The sequence below is a fragment of the Antechinus flavipes genome, chromosome 6, assembly GCF_016432865.1.
Source record: "Antechinus flavipes isolate AdamAnt ecotype Samford, QLD, Australia chromosome 6, AdamAnt_v2, whole genome shotgun sequence".
Taxonomy (NCBI): Eukaryota; Metazoa; Chordata; class Mammalia; order Dasyuromorphia; family Dasyuridae; genus Antechinus; species Antechinus flavipes.
The window spans coordinates 147,618,668-147,639,846 of record NC_067403.1 but is presented as its reverse complement, the minus strand read 5'-3'; positions in this window follow the sequence as shown (position 1 = coordinate 147,639,846).

Below are 21,179 nucleotides of genomic sequence, written 5' to 3'. Positions count from 1 at the left end.
GCTCAGTCCCTTTCTGGCTGTGTGATCCAGAACAATGTCACTTAAAATTTCTAAGCCTTAGAATAATAATAAACTTTCATAGCATTGTGCTTTACATCAGTATATGTATGTGTGTGTGTGTGTCTGTGTCTGTGTGTCTGTGTCTGTGTGTATACACAGAGTAACAAAAACAGAGAGAGACATGCATACAAAAAGAGACAGAAAGAGAAGGGGGGAGAAGAGAGGAAGAGAGCACTTCTTTGGTTTTTTTTAAAGGGTAAACTCCTTCTTTTCTTCACTTCTCCCAAATTTTATGCCTCATTTATCCAAGTTTATGCCAAAGAATAAGAATGATATGGACCTTCCCTGATTTCATAGAAAGTGATATTTCCAGGGAATTCAATCTCTAAAATTTACTTATTTGTTCTTCCCCAAACTCAGCACTACATCTCAGGCATCTGAGTTTATGACATATATATTAGATGTGAAATGTGCTCTATTCTCATCTCTGCTTCTTGCAATTTATTTGTTCTTTAAAGGGACATATATACATATACATACATACATACATACATACATATATATGTGTGTGTGTGTGTGTGTGTGGGTGTGTGGGTGTGTGTATACACACATATTCACATACAAAAATATGCATGTATGTAAGTATAAACTCATACACATATGATATATATATCTATATCTATATACATATCTGTCTATATCTACCTATGAAATAGATATAGACAGATATGTATATAGATTATATATATATATACACATATGTATATATATATATATATATATATATATGTATACAGATGTGTGTATATATAGATATAGATATAAATATATATTTCCAATACCTGGCATAGTACTTTTCTAATAGATACCCAATAAATGCTGGTGGAATTTAATTGAACACAGACCCCAATAAAAATGAAAATAACGTTTTATTTACTTTGGTTCAAGACCATAATAGCTATCTATCAAGTAGGCTCTTAACAATTTGGTCCACCAACCAATTATGTGAACAATGTAGGGTTGGAAACTAAAGAGAAGGATTCCCATTAATAAAATGAGAAAAATAACAGAATGTATCCCATGGGATTGTTGTGAGGATACATCACCACTTCTATTACAATTACTATCACTACCATCAATGCTATCACTTCTTTGACTTCTCTTGTACCACTGCCAGTAGTGGTACCATCACCACCACCATCACCAACATTGCTACTACTACTGCTACTGCTACTGCTACTGTTATTGTTACAACAACAACAACAACAACAACAATAACTACTACTACTACTACTACTACTACTACTACTACATAACTCCATATTTTAAATCACATTTTCATTGCCTCAGATTCTGTGACAGCTTGCACAAAAAAAGTATTATTTTGATTTTAACTTTAATGTCCCCATTCCTGAATTTGATTCCTAGACAAATAAAGATTAAAATTATCTTCAGAATAACTAGAAATATTAGAATAAAGATTAAAAATATCTTCAGAATAAGTATTAGAAATAACATGTGATTGTATTTTCCAAAATGAAGTTGACAAAAATTAAATGAGATGAAGAATTTAAATAAGTCATTGAATTGTATTTATTTTAACTGTATGGATATGTATACATATATTGTATTCAACATATACTTTAACATATTTAACATGTATTGTCTACTGCCATCTGGAGGAGGGGGTGGGGATAAGGAAGGGAAAAATCGGAACAAAAGGTTTTTTGATTGTCAATGCTGAAAAATTACCCATGCATATATCTTGTAAATAAAAAGCTATAATAAAAAATTAAAAAGAATTTTATTTATTTTAAATCTGATAATCTAAGTGAAATGGATGAATACTTCTAAAAATAAAGATTACCCAGATTATCAGAAGAGGAAATGAATTACATAAACAATTGCATTTAAGAAAAAGAAATTGAGGTATAGGAGGACAGAGCCAAGATGGTGCAGTGGAGACACTCTTCTTTCTGCTCTTCTCCCACAATGCTTAGACTAATGAGCAAATCCAGCCTTTGAATTAGCTCTGAACTGGCAGAATCCATGAATATTGGGAGTACAATAAAATTACCAGCAGAAGATAATTTTGAAGATTGCCAGAAAAGGTCTGTTTCAATCAGGCATGGTGGGAGGTAGGCCAAGTGCAAGCAGGTGGAGCACAGATGCCAGCACAAGGAGCAGACCTGGGGCAGATGTGTAATGCACAGGGCAGAGAATATGTGGGGAGGAATTTATATCAGTGTTGGCTACTCTGCCCTGGCTGCAAATCAGGAGATCAGCACAGAAGTTATAAAACATCCAACACAAAAACTAAAAAAAAGTGAACCCTGAAGCAGCAGAACCACACAGGACCTGGCCACACACACCCAACACTGGAAGTGTGTTAGCAAAGACTCAACACAGCTGCTGCTGCTGCAGAGGAAGAATGGACAATTTCCCCTGCACTAAAAGCAGACCATAACTTTTTTAAATGAATAAAAAGGCAAAAAAAAAAAAAAAAAAAGCTCTGAAAATAGCTTTTTGTTTGTTTGATTGCTTGTTTTTTTTTTTTGTTTGTTTTTGTTTTTGTTTTTTGTTTGTTTTTTAAATGAGGCAATTGGTGTTAAGTGACTTGCCCAGGGTCACACAGCTAGGAAGTGTTAAGTGTCTGAGACCAGATTTGAACTCAGGTCCCCTTAACTTCAGGACTAGTACTCTATCCACTGCACTACCTAGATGCCCCCATAGATAATTTTTAAGGTAAAAGAGAAGAACAGATTTCAAACCCTGAGGAGACTAACAGCAGATTATCTCCAGATGAAGCCTCAAGGGATGAAATAAATTGGTCCCCCCACACACTAAAATTTAGAGAATAAATAATTCTACTATTATGGAAACTGTTTGAAAAATAAGGGAAGAAGGAGTCCTACGCAATTCCTTTTATGACTGACGTATAATGCTGATACCTAAACTAGTTAGTGTCAAAATATAGAAAGAAAATTATATACAAGTTGCCCTAATGAATATTGATGCAAAATATGAAATAAAATATTAGCAAAGAAATTACAGCAACTTATCACTAGGATAATACACTATAATGGGTTTATTCTAGGACCTATGCTAAAAATGTTGGATTTGTTCAATATCAGAAAAACTATTAGCACAATTTACTATATCAGTAATCAAACTACCAGAAATCATAGGATTATATCAATAGATGAAGAAAAAGTGGTTGAGAAAATTAAATAAAAGTTCCCATTAAAACCACTAGAAACCATAGGAATATATGGAGTTTTCCTTAAAGTGATAAGTAACATCTATCTAAAAACATCAGCAAACATCATATGTAGTGGAGATAAAGTAGAAGCATTCCCAACAAGATGAGAAGTGAAATGAAGTTGCTATCACCATTGCTATTCAATACTGTATTAGAAATGTTGGCTTTAGCAAAAAGAGAAGAAAAAGAAATTGAAGGAATTAGAATAGGTAATAAGTAAACAAAATTATAACTCTTTGAAGATGATATGATGGTATACTTAGAGAATCAACTAAAAAAACTACTAGAAAAAATTCACAACTTTAACAAAATGGCAGGATATAAAATTACATAAATCAATGGCATTTCTATATGTTAATAATAGCAGCAAGAAATAGAAAGTGGCATCCTTTTAAAAATAATTATAGATCATATAAAATTTTGGGAGTCTACCTGCCAAGACAAAGTCAGGAACTATATGAACACAATTACAAAACATTTTTCTTTTTTTTGCCTTCTCTTGCATGACTTATTTAGATAGTTTATTTTTTTAATATAGCTTTTTATTTACAAGTTATATGCATGGGTAATTTTTCAGCATTGACAATTGCCAAACCTTTTCTTCCAATTTTTCCCCTCCTTCTCCCACCCCCTCCCCCAGATGGCAGGTTGACAAATACATGTTAAATATGTTAAAGTATAAATTAAATACGATGTAAATCTACATGTCCAAACAGTTATTTTACTGTACAAAAAGAATTGGACTTTGAAATAATGTACAATTAGCCTGTGAAGGAAATCAAAAATGCAGGGGGACAAAAATAGAGGGATTGGGAATTCTATGTAGTGGTTCATAGTCATCTCCCAGAGTCTTTTCACTGGGTGTAGCTGGTTCAATTCATTACTGCTCTATTGGAACTGATTTGGTTCATCTCATTAGTGTAGTGTTTTTTTTCTTTAATATAATATAAGATCATTCTCTCTGAGAGAAAGCAGGTTTCTCAGGGAGGTTTTCTGGAGGCAGCCTTAGTTTCAGTTAAGAGTAAATAATCACCCAAAATGCAGCCAGGTGATAAAAGTTCAGATCTTTTATTGTCTCTAATATAGCCCAATTAGCTCAGAGGCCTATCTCTCTGCTTGGTTCCAATAGCTCCCTCCGAATGTCTCCAAATCCAAAGGTTTTATCCTTTAGCCTCTGCCTCTGCTTTCTTCAGCCTCCAGCCAGCACAAAGATGGAATGAATCTCTTGTCTCCTTCACTTGGGGCTCGACTAGCTTTCTGGTGAGTCTTTCAGACCAGCTTGGTCTCAGTGGGGGAAGTGTAGGAGCCCAGCCACCACAGTGGTGTGAGATGAAGATGAATCTGGTTGTGCCTCTGAGAGAGGCTTCTCAATCTTCAGCTCCACTCTCCCTGAAAACCTCTGTCTGTTTTATATGAGAGAGAGGAATTGTGGAATATGAGAGAGAAGGATTATGGGTTTTCTCCCATAATGCTCTCTGGCCCTAAGAGCTTCAAGGGAGGTGTGAATTCACCCAGGTAAGTTACACAGTTAACTTTGTGAATCTTTCATACTTGTGAATTCCATTGAGTAAAGATGTAAACACAAGCATTATATTAATTAGTTCTACTTAGTACCTTGTTTCAGGTTCTGGCCCAAAACATCTTCTTGTAAGATCAGATCAATAACCTATCAACTCTAATGAGTTAGCAGTTTGTAAATATTCCAACTATATAGTATTGTTATTGGGGTATATAAGGATCTCCTCTTCCTGCTCTTTTCACTCAGCATCAGTTCATGTAAGTCTCTCCAGGTCTTTCTGAAATTATCCTGTTGGTTATTTCTTACCGAACAATAATATTCCATAATATTCATATATCACAATTTATTCAGCCATTCTCCAATTGATGGGCATCCACTCAGTTTCCAGTTTCTGGCCACTACAAAGAGGGATGTCACAAACATTCTTGCACATACAGGTCTTTTTCCCTTCTTTAAAATCTCTTTGGGATATAAGGCCAGTAATAACACTGCTGGATCAAAGGGTATGCACAGTTTGATAACTTTCTGAGCATAGTTCTAAATTGCTCTCCAGAATGGCTGGATGTATTCACAATTCCACCAACAATGTATCAGTGTCCCTGTTTTCCCATATCCCATTCCACATTGAGCATTATCTTCCCCTGTCATTCTAGCTAATCTGACAAGTGTGTAATGATATCTCAGAGTTGTCTTAATTTGCATTTCTCTGATTAATAATGACTTGGAGCATCTTTTCATATGTCTAGAAATAGTTTCAATTTCTTCATTTGAGTATTGTCTCTTCATATCCTTTTACGGTTTATCAATTGGGGAATGGTTTGATTTCTTATAAATATAAGAGTCAATTTTGTATATGCTTTGGAATTGAGGCCTTTATCAGAACCTTTGACTGTAAAACTATTTCCCCAGTTTATTGTTTCCCTTCTAATCTTGTCTGTTTTGTTTGTACAAAAATGTTTCAATTTGATATAATAAAAATTTTCTATTTTGTGATCAATAATGGTCTCTAGATTTTTTTTTTTGATCATAAATTCCTTCCTCTTCCACAGGTCTGAGAGGTAAATTATCCTATGTTCTTCTAATTTATTTATATTCTCATTCTTTAGGCCTAAGTCATGAACTCATTTTGACCTTGTCTTGGTGTATGGTGTTAAGTGTGGGTCCATGCCTAGTTTCTGTCATACTAGTTTCCAATTTTCCCAGCAAATTTTTTTCAAACAGTGAGTTCTTATGCCCAAAGTTAGTGTCTTTGGGTTTGTCAAACACAAGAATACTAAAGTGATTGACTGTTTTGTCCTTTGAGCCTAACTTATTCTACTGATAAAGTAGTTTATTTCTTAGCAAATACCAATGGTTTTGGTAGCTGCTGCTTTATAATTTTAGATATGGTACAGCTAGGCCACCTTCATTTGAATTTTTTTTCATTAGTTCCCTTGAAAGTCTTGACCTTTTGTTTTTCCATATGAACTTTGTTGTTATTTTTTCTAGGTCATTAAAATAGTTTTTTGGGAGTCTGATTAGTATAGTGCTAAATAAATAGATTAGTTTAGGTAGTATCGTCATCTTTATTATATTTGCTCACCCTACCCAAGAGCATTTAATATTTTTCCAATTGATTAGATCAGACTTAATTTGTGTGAAAAGTGTTTTGTAGTTTTGCTCATAAAATTTCTGATTTTCCCTTGGCAGATAAATTCCTAAGTATTTTATACTATCACTAGTTACTTTAAATGGAATTTCTCTTTGTAACTCTAACTGTTGGATTTTGTTAGTGATATAAAAGAATGCTGATGATTTGTGTGGGTTTATTTTGTATCCTGCAACTTTGCTAAAGTTGTGGATTATTTCTAATAACTTTTTAGTAGAATCTCTGGGATTCTCTAAGTATACCACCATATCATCAGCAAAGAGTGATAATTTGGTTTCCTTGTTTCCTACTCTAATTCCTTTAATCTCTTTCTCAACTTTTATTGCCAAAGCTAACATTTCTAATACAATATTGAATAGTAACAGTGATAGTGGGCAACCTTGTTTCACTCCTGATCTTATTGGGAATGGTTCCAGCTTATCCCCATTACATATGATGGTTACTGATGGTTTTAAATAGATGCTACTGATTATTGTAAGGAAAAGACCACTTATTCCTATACTCTCAAGTGTTTTTTTAATAGGAATGGATGTTAGATTTTATCAAATGCTTTTCCTTCATCTATTCAGATGATCATATGGTTTTTGTTAATTTGATTATTAATATGACCAATTATACATATAGTTTTCCTAATATTGAACCAACCCTGCATTCCTAGTGTAAATCCTACTTGATCTTTCTGTATTATCCTGGGATGATTTTCGGTAGCCTTCTTGCTAATATCTTATTTAAGATTTTAGCATCAATATTCTTTAGGAAGATTGGCCTATAATTTTCTTTCTCTGTTTTCAGCCTACCTGGTTTAGGTATCAGTACCATGTCTGTGTCATAACAGGAATTTGGTAGGAATCCTTCATTCCCTAATTTTTTCAACTAGTTTATATAACATTGAGGCCAATTTTTCTTTAAATGTCTGGTAGAATTCACATGTAAATCCATCTAGTCCTGGGGATTTTTTCTTAGGGAGTTGATTAATACCTTGTTCTATTTCTTTTTCTTAAATTGGGACAATTTAAGCAATTTATTTCCTCCTCTGTTAACCTGGGAAGAGTATAATCTTGGAGGTAGTCATCCATTTCACTTAAGTTATCAAATTTATTGGCATAAATTTGGGCAAAGTAACTCCTTATTATTTCTCTGATTTCCTTTTCAGTGGTGGAAAGTTCTCCCTTTTCATTTTTAAGACTACTAATTTGATTTTCCTCTCTCCTTTTTCTAATCAGATTTACCAAAGGCTTATCTATTTTATTGTTTTTTTCATAAAACCAACTCTTAGTTTTATTTATTAGTTCAATAGTTTTTTTTTTTACTTTCAATATTATTAATTTCTCCTTTTAATTTTGGAATTTCAAGTTTAGTATTTGATTGGGAGTTTTTAATTTGGTCTTTTTCTAGGTTTTTAAGTTGCAAGCCCAATTCATTGATCTTTTCTTTCTCTATTTTATTCAAGTAGGCCTCTAAAGATATAAAATTTCCCCTTGTTACCACTTTGGCTGCATCTCACAAATTTTGTTATGATGTCTCATCGTTGTCATTATCTTGAGTGAAATTATTAATTGTGTCTATAATTTGCTGTTTCACCCAATCATTCTTTAAGAACAGATTATTTAGTTTCCAATTACTATTTGTTCTATTTATCCCTAACTTTTTGTTGAATGTAGTTTTTATTGCATCGTGATCTGAAAAGAAAGCATTTACTATTTCTGCCTTCCTGCATTTAATTTTGAGGTGTTTATGTCCTAATACATGGTCAATTTTTGTATAGGTTCCATAAACTGCTGAGAAGAAAGTATACTCCTTTCTGTCACCATTCAGTTTTCTCCAAAGATCTATCATACCTAATTTTTCTAATATTCTATTTACCTCTTTAATTTCTTTCTTATTTGTTTCATGGTTTGATTTATCTAATTCTGAGAGGGAAAGGTTTAGATCTCCCACTATTACAGTTTTGTTGTCTATTTCTTCTTGCAACTCTCTTAACTTTTCCTTTAGGAAGTTAGATGCTATACCACTTGGTGCATATATGTTTAGTATTGATATTGCTTCATTGTCTATATTACCTTATAGCAAGATATAGTTTCCTTGCTTATCTCTTTTAATTAGAGCAATTTTTTTGCTTTTGTTTGATCTGAGATAAGGATGGCTACCCCTGCTTTTTTGATTTTACCTGAAGCACAATAGATTCTGGTCCAGCCTTTTACCTTTACTCTGTATGTAGCTCCCTGCTTTAAATGTGTTTCCTGTAAACAACATATCGTAGGGTTCTGACTTTTGATCCAATCTGCTATCTGCCTCTACTTTATGGGGGAGTTCATCCCATTCACATTTATGGTTAAAATGACTAATTCTGTATTTTCTGCCATCTTATTATCCCTAATTTTTTTTTCTTGACCCCCCCATCCTTTTTTCCAGTTTTAAACTTATTGGTCCCATTTGTGTCACACCACTCACTCTCTTAGGATCCCTCCCTCCCCCCCCCGCCTTTGAATCTCTTCCCTTTTTTGTGTCCTTCCACTATTACTCTTTTCCTTTTCCCTTTTCCTCTCCCCCTTTTTAATGAGGTGGGAGAAGATTCTCTCTAAAACAAATATGTCAATTATTTTCTCTTTGAGCCAACTCTGATGAGAGTAAGATTCACACAATATTCCTCCCCCTCTCTAGTTTCCCTCAGATATGATAGGTTTCCTTTGCCTCTTCGTGGTATGTAGTTTCTCTCTTTTATCTCCCCTTTCTCCTTTTTCTGAGACTATCCCCTTTCCATTTCTACTTCCCCTTTTTTATGTTATATCAGTAAAATCTAATTATGCCTGTAGTTTTTATGTATATCCAAAACAGAAATACAGTTTTCAAGAGTTCCTTTAACTTTTTTCTGCTTCTCTTGAGTCCTATAATTGGAGATCCAATTTTTTGTTTAGATCTGTTTTTTTCCTTAAAAACAATTGGAATTCATCTGTTTAATTAAATGTACATCTTCTTCCCTGGAAGAAAATGCTCAGCTTGGCTGGATAGTTTATTCCTGGCTGCATTCCAAGTTCTTTTGCCTTTCAGAATATCAGTTTCCAGGCCCTTCAATCCTTTAATGTGGAGGCAGCCAGATCTTGAGTGATCCTTATCGTGGCATCTTGGTATTTGAAATTTTTTTTTTGGCTGCTTGTAATACATTTATTCCTTAGTCTGATAGTTCTAAATTTGGCCAATTTGGAGGGTTTTTTTTAGGTTCTTTTTCAGAAAGTGTTCAATGAATTCTTTCAATGCCTATGTTACCTTCTGATTCTATTATATCTGGGCAGTTTTCTTTGATGATTTCCTGTAAAATCGTATCTAGGCTTTTTTTTAATCATAATTTTTGGGAAGTCCAATAATCCTCAGATTCTCTCTCCTAGCTCTATTTTCCAGGTCTGTCATTTTTCCAAGTACATATTTAATGTTTTTCTCTAATTTTTCATTTTTTGGTTTTGCTTGACTGATTCTTGATGCCTCAATGAATCATGGATTTCCATTTGTTCAAGTCTAATTTGTAATGAGTTATTTTCTTCATTAGCTTTTTTTTACTTCTTTTTGTTTATGTCCAATTAAGTTTTTAAATGAGTTGTTTCGCTCTATGGAATTTTTTTTTTCCATTTCACTAATTTTTTTTTTTTAGTGAGTTATTTTCTTTTTCTAATTCACAAATCCTACTTTCTTGAGATTTCTTTATCTTTTCCAATTCACAAATCCTACTTTCCTGGGATTTTTTACCTTTTCCAATTCACAAATTCAGTTTCCCTGAACTTCCTGGGAATTCTTTATTTTTTCCAATTCAAATTTCAGGAAGTTATGATTTTCTTGCATAGCTTCTCTTTCCTTTCCCCATTTTTCTTCTTAACTCTCTTTTTAAGATTTTTAATGGTCTCTTCTATGAGAACGTTATGTGATGGGGGTAAGGTAACATTTCCCCTTTGGGTTATTGTCTGGAGACTGTTTGCTATTAGTCTCCTCGGGGTTGCAAACCTGCTCTCTTTCTGTATAAAAGCTATCAATTATCCCTTTTTTTTTTTTTTTTTTTTTTTTACTCATTTTTAAAGTCTGTAGGGTCTGCCTTCAGGGCAAGGAGGTTATCAGCTTCCTCTGCAAAGCAGAGATAGGTATAAATGGGCTGCAAAGAGCAACGAGATACAGGAGTGCTCTGGGAAAAAGTTCTCCCCCTCCTCCACTGGAAGTGATTCAGACCTATTTAGCACAAGCTGAGCTGTAGATGTACCCAGTGAAGAACCCTGCTGTGTGGATTAGAGACTGCCCTGAGGCTAGAGGCTGAGCAGTGAAAGTATCACTATCACAGGCCATAGCCCACCAGGGGCTGTGGTTATTAGCAGCTGGCCAGCATAGCCCCACACTGACTGGAATTGTCTCTGCCGAAAGAAGCACAGTGACTTGGGGGAAGTTCTATTGCCCCAGTCTGAGCCCTCCACTGTGCACTTTAGAGGCTGCCCCGGGCTGTGCCCACCTGCCATGCAGATTTGTAACTTTCCTGAGCAAACCCCATACTGCAGAATGTGGCTGCAGAGCTGTGTTACACTCACTTGGGTTGGGTATAGCCAGATCCTGTTAGATTGTGGTGTTTTTTATATTACTTTCTGTCTTCGGCTTTAATTTCTCTGCTGATTTACTGTTTTGCAAGCAAGGCAGAGCAATTAGCCTATGCCAGAGTCATCTGGCATCTCTGTAATTTTTCTAACCACAGAGGCCACCCCCCACCCCAGTCCACTCTGTCTGCTAGCCTCTCCTATCTCCCTAACTGTGCTGATCTGCTTCAGCCCCTCAGGACAAATCTTTCCTGGTGAACTTCCAGATTATTTTAGGCTGGTGAATTGTTGTGCTTCTAATCCTTGTGGATTTTACCAGTCAAGCGCTATTTATTTAATAATTGATCATGAAGTTATGAGAGGAGCTTAAAAAGTCATGTGTGCCTTCTCCACCATCTTGGCTCCTGCAAAACATTTTTTTTCACACAAATAAAGTCAGATTTAAGCAATGGAAAGAATATCAAGTGCTTGTGGTTAGGCTAAGTTAATATAACAAAAATCAAAAATCTATCTAAATGTATCTATTTAATCAGTGCTTTATCAATCAAACTGTCAAGAAGTTACATTATACAGCTTGAAAAACAACAATTATCTGGAAGAAGGAAATTAATGAAAAAATGCAAACAAAGCTGGTCTATCTATACCAGATCTAAAACTATATTATAAAGCAGCTATCAAAACTATTTGGTACTAGCTAAGAAATAGAATAATAGATTAGTGGAATGGGTCAGGTAATCAATAACTACAGCAATATAGTATTTTATAAACCCCAAATCTTTAGCTTCTGGGATAAGAACTCAGTATTTGACAAAAACTATTTGAAAAGTAGAAATTGGTATGGGAAAAGCTATAAAATGAAAAACACCTAACTTCTCATATCAAGATAAAGTCAAAATAGTTTCATATAAGGGGTGATATTATAAGCAAATTAGGAAAACAAGAGATAGTTGACCTCTCAGATCTATCGAGATTGAAAAAAAAAAAATTATGGCTAAAGAAGAAGTAGAATCATTATGAAATGAAAAAATGATAATTTGGATTATATTAAATTAAAAAGGGTTTGTACAAATAAAACCACAGCCTGAGTATAAAACAATAGATAATCAAAACAGCCTAAAACGTTAGAAGGAAAACATAACACTGGGGAAAAAATTAAATCCAAAGATTCTAATAAAGGTCTCATTTCTAAAATATACAGAGAATTTATATTTATAAGAATACAAGACATTCTCCAATTAATAAAGGTCAAAAGATAGGAACAGAAAATTTTCAGATTGAGAAATTAAAACTATTTCTTTTCATCTGAAGAAATTCTCTAAATCACAAATGATTAGATAAATGTAAATTAAGACAATTCTGATGCATCACTTCACACCTCTCAGTTTGGATAAAGTGATAGGCAAAGAAAATAATTAATTTTGAAGGGAATGTTGGAAAACTGGGGCACATACATTTTTTGGTGAAGTTGTAAACTGATCCAATTATTCTAACCAAAAGTATAACCAAAAGTGCTATAGAACTGTGTATAACCTTTTATCCTGCAGTATTTCTATTGGGTCTATATTCCAAGGACATTGTATAAAAGGGAAAAGAATACACATGTGCAAAATTGTTATTAGTACTTCTTTTTGTAATGGCAAGGAACTGAATACTGAGTGGATGCTCATCAGCTGGGGAATGGTTGAATTAATTAAGACATATGAATGTAATGGAATATTATTATATTATTCTATAAGAAACTACAAGCAGGATTATTTCAGTAAGATCTGGAGAGACTTTCATGAATGTATGCTAAATGAAGTGAGAACCATAAGAACATTGCACACAACAACTACAAAATTATATGATGATCAATTTTGATAGACATGGTTCTTTTCAAGAATGAGGTGACTGGGGCCAATTCCAATAGACTGATGGAGAGAGCCATCTGCATCCAAGGGACCATGGATCACAAGAAGATATTTTACCCCTTGTTGTTGTTGTTTGATTGCTTGGTTTTTTCTTTCTCATTTTGTTTCTCCTTTTGATCTGATTTTTCTTGTGCAGCATGATAAATGTGGAAATATGTTTAGAAGAATTTTACATTTTAAGATAAATTTAATTACTTCCTTGATGTCTAGGGGAGTGGAGAAGTTGGAGAAAGAGAAAGAAAAAATTGGAACACAAGGTTTTGCAAGAATGAATGTCAAAAATTATCTTTGCATTTATTTTGCAAAAAGCTATTATAAAAAAATTTTAAAAAGAATTGGAGGCACTTTTTCAGTAGCCCTAGAAAATCACATGAAATCAAGCTTCTGAATAGAATCTGAAGGAATGAAACTATTCTCCGGTTTAAGGTTGATTGGAAAGAATTCAAGCTTAAGTCAAGCACACAAAATTCAAAAGATGAAATTCTAAAAGATAAGGAAAGAAAATGAGCAAGAAATAAAAGAGAACCTTAACCTATTATGGTTAAGCTATTATGGCAACAAGAAAACAACAGCTCAGATGAGGACAAAATATCCAAATGGGAAATCTCAAACAAAGATATGAATTGGTATCAAAGAGGTTCTTAGAAGTGTTCATAAATATTCATAAAAGATTTTTAAAAGAAAATAAGAGAGGTAAAAATAAGAAAAGAAACAAGAGGACTGCACGAAAGAGTCAACAGTTTGGAAAAGGAAGGAAAAAAAATTACTGAAGAAAACCATTCCCAAAACAATATTATTGGCCAAATGCAAAAAAAAAAAAATCCACTGATAATAAAACAGCACTTTGAAAAGTAGCATTAGTCAAATAGGAAAAAAAAAAGATATACAAAAGCTAACTGAAGAAAATCACATATTAAAATTTCGAATGGGCCAAATGAAAACTAATGACTCTATGAGACATGAAGAATCAATCAAACAAAATAAAAAGAATGAAAAAAAAATGTTTGAAAATATAAAACATCTCATTAGAAAAACATTCAACCTGGAAAACAGATCCAAAAGAGACAATTTAAAATTTATTTGTCTACCTTCATGACTACAAAAAGACTCTGGGTAGCATTTTTCAAGAGATGATCAAGGAAAACTATCCTGATATACTAGAATCAGAGGGGGAAAGAGTAATTGAAAGAATCCATTAATTACCTCTGGAAAGAGAGCCCACACGGAAAAGCCCAAGGAATATTTTTGCAAAACTCTACATCTGTAATTTCAAGAAAAATTACAGCAAGACAATTCAAACATCAAGGAGCAACAGTCAGGATTATCCAGCCTCTGGAATTTTCTACAATAATGGATAAAAGGGCCTAGAATACTATACTCTGGAAGACCAAGAACATGGGATTACAACCAAGAATTAACTACCCAGAGAAAGTGTGTGTGTGTGTGTGTGTGTGTGTGTGTGTGTGTGTTTGCATGTGTGTGCGCACACATGTGTGTATACAATTTAAAGGTTTATTCTTTTATATTCCTACATGAGAAAATTATATCTGTAAATCTTGAGAACTGTATCTACTATTGGTGCAATTAGAGGGAGTATACATGAATGAAGAGTGTGGAGAGGAGGAAAGAGGAGTTAAAATAGAACATATTAGATTGCATGAAGAGATGCAAAAGATCTATTATAATAGAGGGAAAGAATGGTGGGGGATGAGCATTTAAAGCTTAATCTCATCACTTTTGACTCAAAGAGGGAATAATATATTTACTCAACTAGGTATAAAAATTTATCTTACCCTATAAGGAAAAAAGGAGGAGAAGGGGGAAAGAAAAATGAGTGATTAGATAGAGGAAAGGGCAAAAGCACTAGGAGAAAGGGGTGAGAAAGGGAAGGAAGGGTGATAGAAAGGATGACAGGTAGTGGGCACCACACATTAGAAACAAAACACTATTAAGGAAAGACAAGATAGAAAGAGAGAACAAAAATATATATAGGAAAGAAAATAGAATAGAGGGAAATATAGAGATGGTTATCATAACTGTGAATGTGTTTGGGATGAACTCTACCATAAGATGAAAGCAAGTAGCAGAGTGGATTGAAAAAGAGAATCCTACAATAAGTTGTTAAACAAGAAACACATTTGAAACAGAGGTTGGAGCAGAATTTATTATGCTTCATCCGAAATAAAAAAAAAAATCATGGGGTAGCAATTTTGACCTCCAATGAACAAAAATGAAAATATATCTAATTGTTTAATTAGATACGGAAGGGAATTTCATCTTATTAAAGGATACCATAGGCAATGAAATAGTATTAATACTAACTGTATATGTAACCGAGTTCTAGAATATCCAAATTATTAGAGAAGTTAAACCAGTTACAGGAAAAAATGGACATCAAAAGGTTATTCGAGCCATTTTGACAAGTTAAATCATACCATAATACAGCTGTTAGGCCACTTAATTTAACCCACAACTAAATAAGAACCTCCTCCATGACATTCCTCACAAGTGACCACTCCATTTTTCTAATCGACTGAATATTTATGTATGTATATGTCTGTTGAAGATGATTTAAAAAGCCAAATTTACTTATCCAAAATGATTACAACTTATGAAAGAAATAAAAATGATATAATTATTCCTTTTTGATTTTCAAAAAGAATAACAAAATTTATTCCTAACTGTTGCAGAGTCTTAAAGAGAGACACTCCATTCAAAAGAAGTTCTGTTAGAAATGAAAATGCAAAATAATATGAATAAAAATAAAAATCTTACACTAAAAAACTGAGTGTTATACTATTTGATGCATTTAAAAAAGAAAAAGATAAGCAAACAAGGACAGCAAAAAACAAGGACATAGAAAGTTAGCATGATTGTAGGAAAGATCGAGACAAACTCAGAAGAATACAATGTGAAAACAACTATAATAAAAGCCTCAAAGGATTTTCCCAAATTATCATTTGTGACATCATATCATATTGTGATATGACAAATATCATATTGTGACATCAAGTCATAATAAAACACATTTTTTTAAAATTACAAAAAAGAAAGAAAAGAAAAAATGTAAATTATCTTATTAGAATAACAAATGACTAGAAAATATAACAAAAATAGAGAATTAAAGAATTTTTGGACTACTTTAAAGCCATCATACAAGAAAACATCATATTTCAAGAAATTATAATGGAAAACTGTCTTGATTCTCTAGATCCATAAAACTGAAGAAATCTACTGGTCACTTTCTGATATTCCAAAATGAATATTATAGACATATTTCAGAGTTTCCAGTTCAAGTAAAAAATATTCCACTTAGTCAGAAAGATAAGAACTCAACTATAGTGGAGACATAGTCAGGATCCCAACTTAACAATTTCTATGTTAAGTATATCAAGAGCTGAAAATATGATATTCTAGAAGGCAAAGGAACTAATATTATTACCAGTAATCACCTACCCAGAAAACTTGAGTCTACAATTTTAAGGGGGAAATGAATATTCAATGAATTAGAGGACTTCCAAGCAGGCCTGATAAAAAGACTAGAATTGAATAAAAAATTTGATATTGAAATATCAAAGTCAAATAAAGCATAGAAACATAGGTAAGAAAAAGAAAATAAAAGACTCAATGAAGTTTCCTATAGAGGGAAATGACACATGGAACCTATTGAAAATGAAAAACAAAAACAAAACAAAACAAATATACTATCATTATTAGGGTAACTAAGAATCTATATAAACTTGGGGCATAAATGTGAATTGATTATGTTAAAATAATTTCAAAAAATGAAGGGGTGAAAAAAGGGATAGACCGGAAGAGCCCACAAACATAACTATGTATGTGTATGTATATTTATATGTGTGTACATATGTGTATGTATGCATATAGAAATGGATGCTTGATCATATGTGTATATATATGTATGTATATATGAATATGTAAATGTGTATATATTTATGTGTGCATGTATGTATGTACATATGTGTATGTATATTATTTATCTATAAAAGACTCCTCTGATAAATGCCTCATTCTTCAAACATTGATAAATTAATACATAGTCAAATTGATATGAATATTCCCAAACTGATATATAATCAAATGATATGATCAGGCAATTTTCAGAAGAAGTTATCTGTCTAGATAGGGAGAATATTATCTAGATGCATTTGGAAAAATGCAAACTAAAACAAATTTGAGAAATAATAAATCAAAAACTGCTAGAGTGAATGGGGAAAATAGGTATAATAATAAATTGTTGATTTAGTTGTGAACTGGTTTAACTATATTGGAAAACAACTTAGAACTAAACCCTAAAGATTATAAAACTGTGAATATACTTTGACCCAGCAATATAACTATAAGAAATGATGAGAGAATGGTTTCAGGAGGAAAGAAATGGCAAAACCTGTTTGAACTGAAGCAAAGTAAAGTGAGAAGAATTAGGTAATCAATATCCATAGTTTCAATAATGTACTGTGATCAAATATAAAATACATGGTTACTATGATCAATGCAATAATCAAAGGTAATTCTAAAGCATAGATGATGGAAAATTACTATTCACGTTCAGAGAAAGAACGGATAAATTCTAAGTGCAAAATGACACAATTTTCTTACTTTATTTTTGTCTTTTTAGAATATGGATAATATGAAAATGTTTTGTAAAATTCCCCAGGTATAACTGATATTTTGTTTACCTTCCTAGTGGCTGAGTAGAAGGAGGAATAGCAGGGAGGAAGAAATTTTGCAAGTAAAAAAATGTCAAGAATATTAAAATAAATAAATAATGAAGTTAATTAAGAAATATCAAGTAATCTATGAAAAACAATATAAAGGAAGGCAGTTTAGCAGTACCAGTTTCAAATTATATTACAAAGCATTAACTATCCAAAAAAATCTGGTACTGACTAGGAAACAGAGTAGATAACTTAAGTATACAATACATAGCAATAAATTACCATAGTAATCTAGTTCTTAATAAATATAAATATTCAAACGTTGGAGGCAAGAACTCAATATGTCCTAAAAAGTTTTGGAAAAACAGAAAAGTAGTTTGGAAGAAAATATGCATAGAACAGTATCACACTATATAGTCAGATATGATCAAAATAGATAAATTATTTAGATATGAAGGGTGATCTTATAAGTAAGTTAGGCAAGCTTGGTAAAATGTATCTACCAGATTTATCAATAAAGGAATATTTTATGACTAAACAGGAGGTAGAAAGGATCATGGGAAGTAAAATGGATCATGTTTATTATAGGAACTTAAAAGATTTTTAAAAGATAAATGCAATTAAAATTAGAAGGAAAACAGGAAACTCAGAAATACCTCATACCTCTCATATTGGATAAAATGATAGAAAAATTTCATGGCAAATATTTGAATGGATGTGGAAAAATTGAGACACTAATATAGTATTGGTGGAGTTGTGAACCAGACTAAACACTTAAAAAAGATTTAACTATGACTTAAGGGCTATAAAACTTTGCATTCTTTTTCATTCAGCAATACTAATAGTAGAGGTATATCCCAAAAAGAACAAAGAAAAGGGTAAGAGATGTACATATACAAAATTATTTATAAGATATCTTTTATTAGTGTTAAAATTGGAATTTAAGGGGATATCTATCAATTGGGGAACGAGTTCTGATATATGATTGTAATGGAACACTATTATGCTATAAAAAATTAACGGGATAGTTAAAGAAAATCCTTGAATAATGGGAACTCATTAAAGTGAAGTGAATAGAGCAAAGAGAATAAAATAATATGTATGATTCAAGACAATTATGTTTATCCAATAATCCAAGACAATTCTGAAGGATGCATCATTATGCATCTATCTCCAGAGAGAGAACTGATGAACTCTGAATGTAGACTGAAGAATACTTTTTTTTTTACCTTTCTTTATTTTTCTTGTTTCTTCACCATCAAAGTAAAAATATAGCAAGCACCCAGAAAGAAGTTCAAATATTCAAATATCATGGGAAAAGAATCAAGATCTCAATTTGAAAAATAATATTCAAAAAAAGCAATGATATATGTTTATTCTATATACCCCACAAAGCTGAATATAATCCTATAAAGAAAAAGAAAGAAAATGAGTGGCAACTATTTATAATGTGAGATTGTAACATAACAAAAATTGTTGTATTTCTTTTCCATTGCCAACAACATGATTTATTTTCCTTCAATATAAACATTTATTATATTGAAGGCTTGTATGGCAGTGGAAAGAGGTAATGAATAGTGATAGGTGAAGAAAAAGCATCAATATAAAATTTGAAAATGTATATATTTTCAATCATTCAATAAGCATTTATGAAATAGCTATTTTCAAGGATTTGGTGTGGATATAAATACACAATGTGAAACAATATCTACTGTCAAGTAATTTACAATGAATAAACATTTCTACAATGACTCACCCGGTTCATGAATTTCAACTGGTTTTTTCTTTTTATTATCATTATCACACATTAATTTAGAATCTCCTTGTGTTACAGAGTTTTGTGCTATGTTTTTTAGTTAGTTATTCAAGGAAATTCATGTTAGTAAATGCAAGGAGATGTGTGCTTGTGTGCATATGGCTGTGTATGTTTCAATGATATGTGGTTTAATTTTTGTGGACCAAAAAAAAAAAAAAATAACCTTCTATACCAACTTCAATTTTAGCTCCTGTAGGACAAGATATTTTTCTGTATTCTGAAATCTAGACATGAAGATAACCTAACTACTCTTCAGTGTACATAGAATTCTTTCTTTTCCTTTCTTCTTTTTTCTTTCTTTTTTTGTCTCAGTAATTTTATGGAGGCTGTCACCCATGCATGGAATACGGTCTCTATTTGCTCATCAACTTCTTGGAACTACTTCTTGGTATGGAGGGGCAGTAAATAATCTTATTTATTTATTTATCTCTAAGTATATCATTTCTTCTTAGTAAAATGCATACTTGTTGAAGAAAGAATTAATTTTTGCATTTGCATTTTCAGTATCTAACAACTTTTATTCTTGTTTTTTATTCAATATTTGCTGGAAATGCAAAAATAAAATATATTGTAGATTACTTTCATTTTTATTTGAAGTTAGGAAGAAATAAGATGATTTCAATTATTTTATTTTGTGGGTTTGCTTTTGGTTAGTGAATTTGCATTTCTCAGCATTTTGCTTAGGAGCAAATGTGATGCATTACCAAATTTGAGAAATCTTTGAAATTTTTTTCTGTTTATAATTATGTCTCCTCAAAAACTTTACTTTTCTGATGTCTAAATGATCTCCTTAAAACAACCTAATAGAATAAAAATTCTTTCCTTGTAAGTTTTAATTTGTTTTAGTGCTGGTTTTAATTGAGAAATGAATTTATCCTACCTATTGTGTAGTGAATACTTCACAGAGGAAATTCAATAAAAACTACAGATCTTTTTCTGTCCTTTGAGCAATTGTGTGTGTGTGTGTGTGTGTGTGTTGGTAATTGAAAATAGTGAGAAACAGGGGAATAGATGTTTCTTTAATATCCAGAAAAAATTTTTTAGCCAGCAACTATTGATGGAAGGAGATATTGGATGATGTTGGTAGAATGGTAGTCTAGTTCAGCCAAGTCTCATGATATTAGCTAGAAACAAGTTTGATTTAGGAACATTAGTTATTTCCTATCGCCTAAAGTTACATAGATCAAAGTTATTAAATCAGTAGGTTTTTTGGAGGGGTGGGGGGGATAGTAAAATATTCATTTTCTTTGCACACAGCATTTTATACTGTCTATTAAACAGAAGGTTTTACACTGAATGGAGACAGGATGGGGAGATATAAAAGATCAGCCATATAAGGGCTAATTACAATTACTTTGCATTTCTTCACAAAAGGTTTTACACCTTAGCAAAGTAGCACCTGATGGTGCTGCTGCTGCTGCTGCTGCGTGCACAAGATGAAGTGCATAGAAAGGAAAACGAGTTTCAAGGCAAAGTTCGGTGGCTGTGAACTAGCATTGAATCATTGCATAATAGGCAGGTCATTGTGATATATGGGATCAAACATCCATATTTCCAAAGCACAGCTGTCCCTATTTTGAATGCTGGATTGGGTGCCTTCTGTGTTTTGAGCTTCTTTGTTCCTTACACAGTAGCATGATTTCTATTCTTCCCTTTGCTAAATAGGGTCTACATAAAGTCACATTCAAAAGGACATTTCTGTGGTCCACATCTGTCTTCTGCAGTGGCATGGTACTCCCCTGGCTTTAAATTTTCTCCTTCTCAAGGAGATGCTATTGTTGGA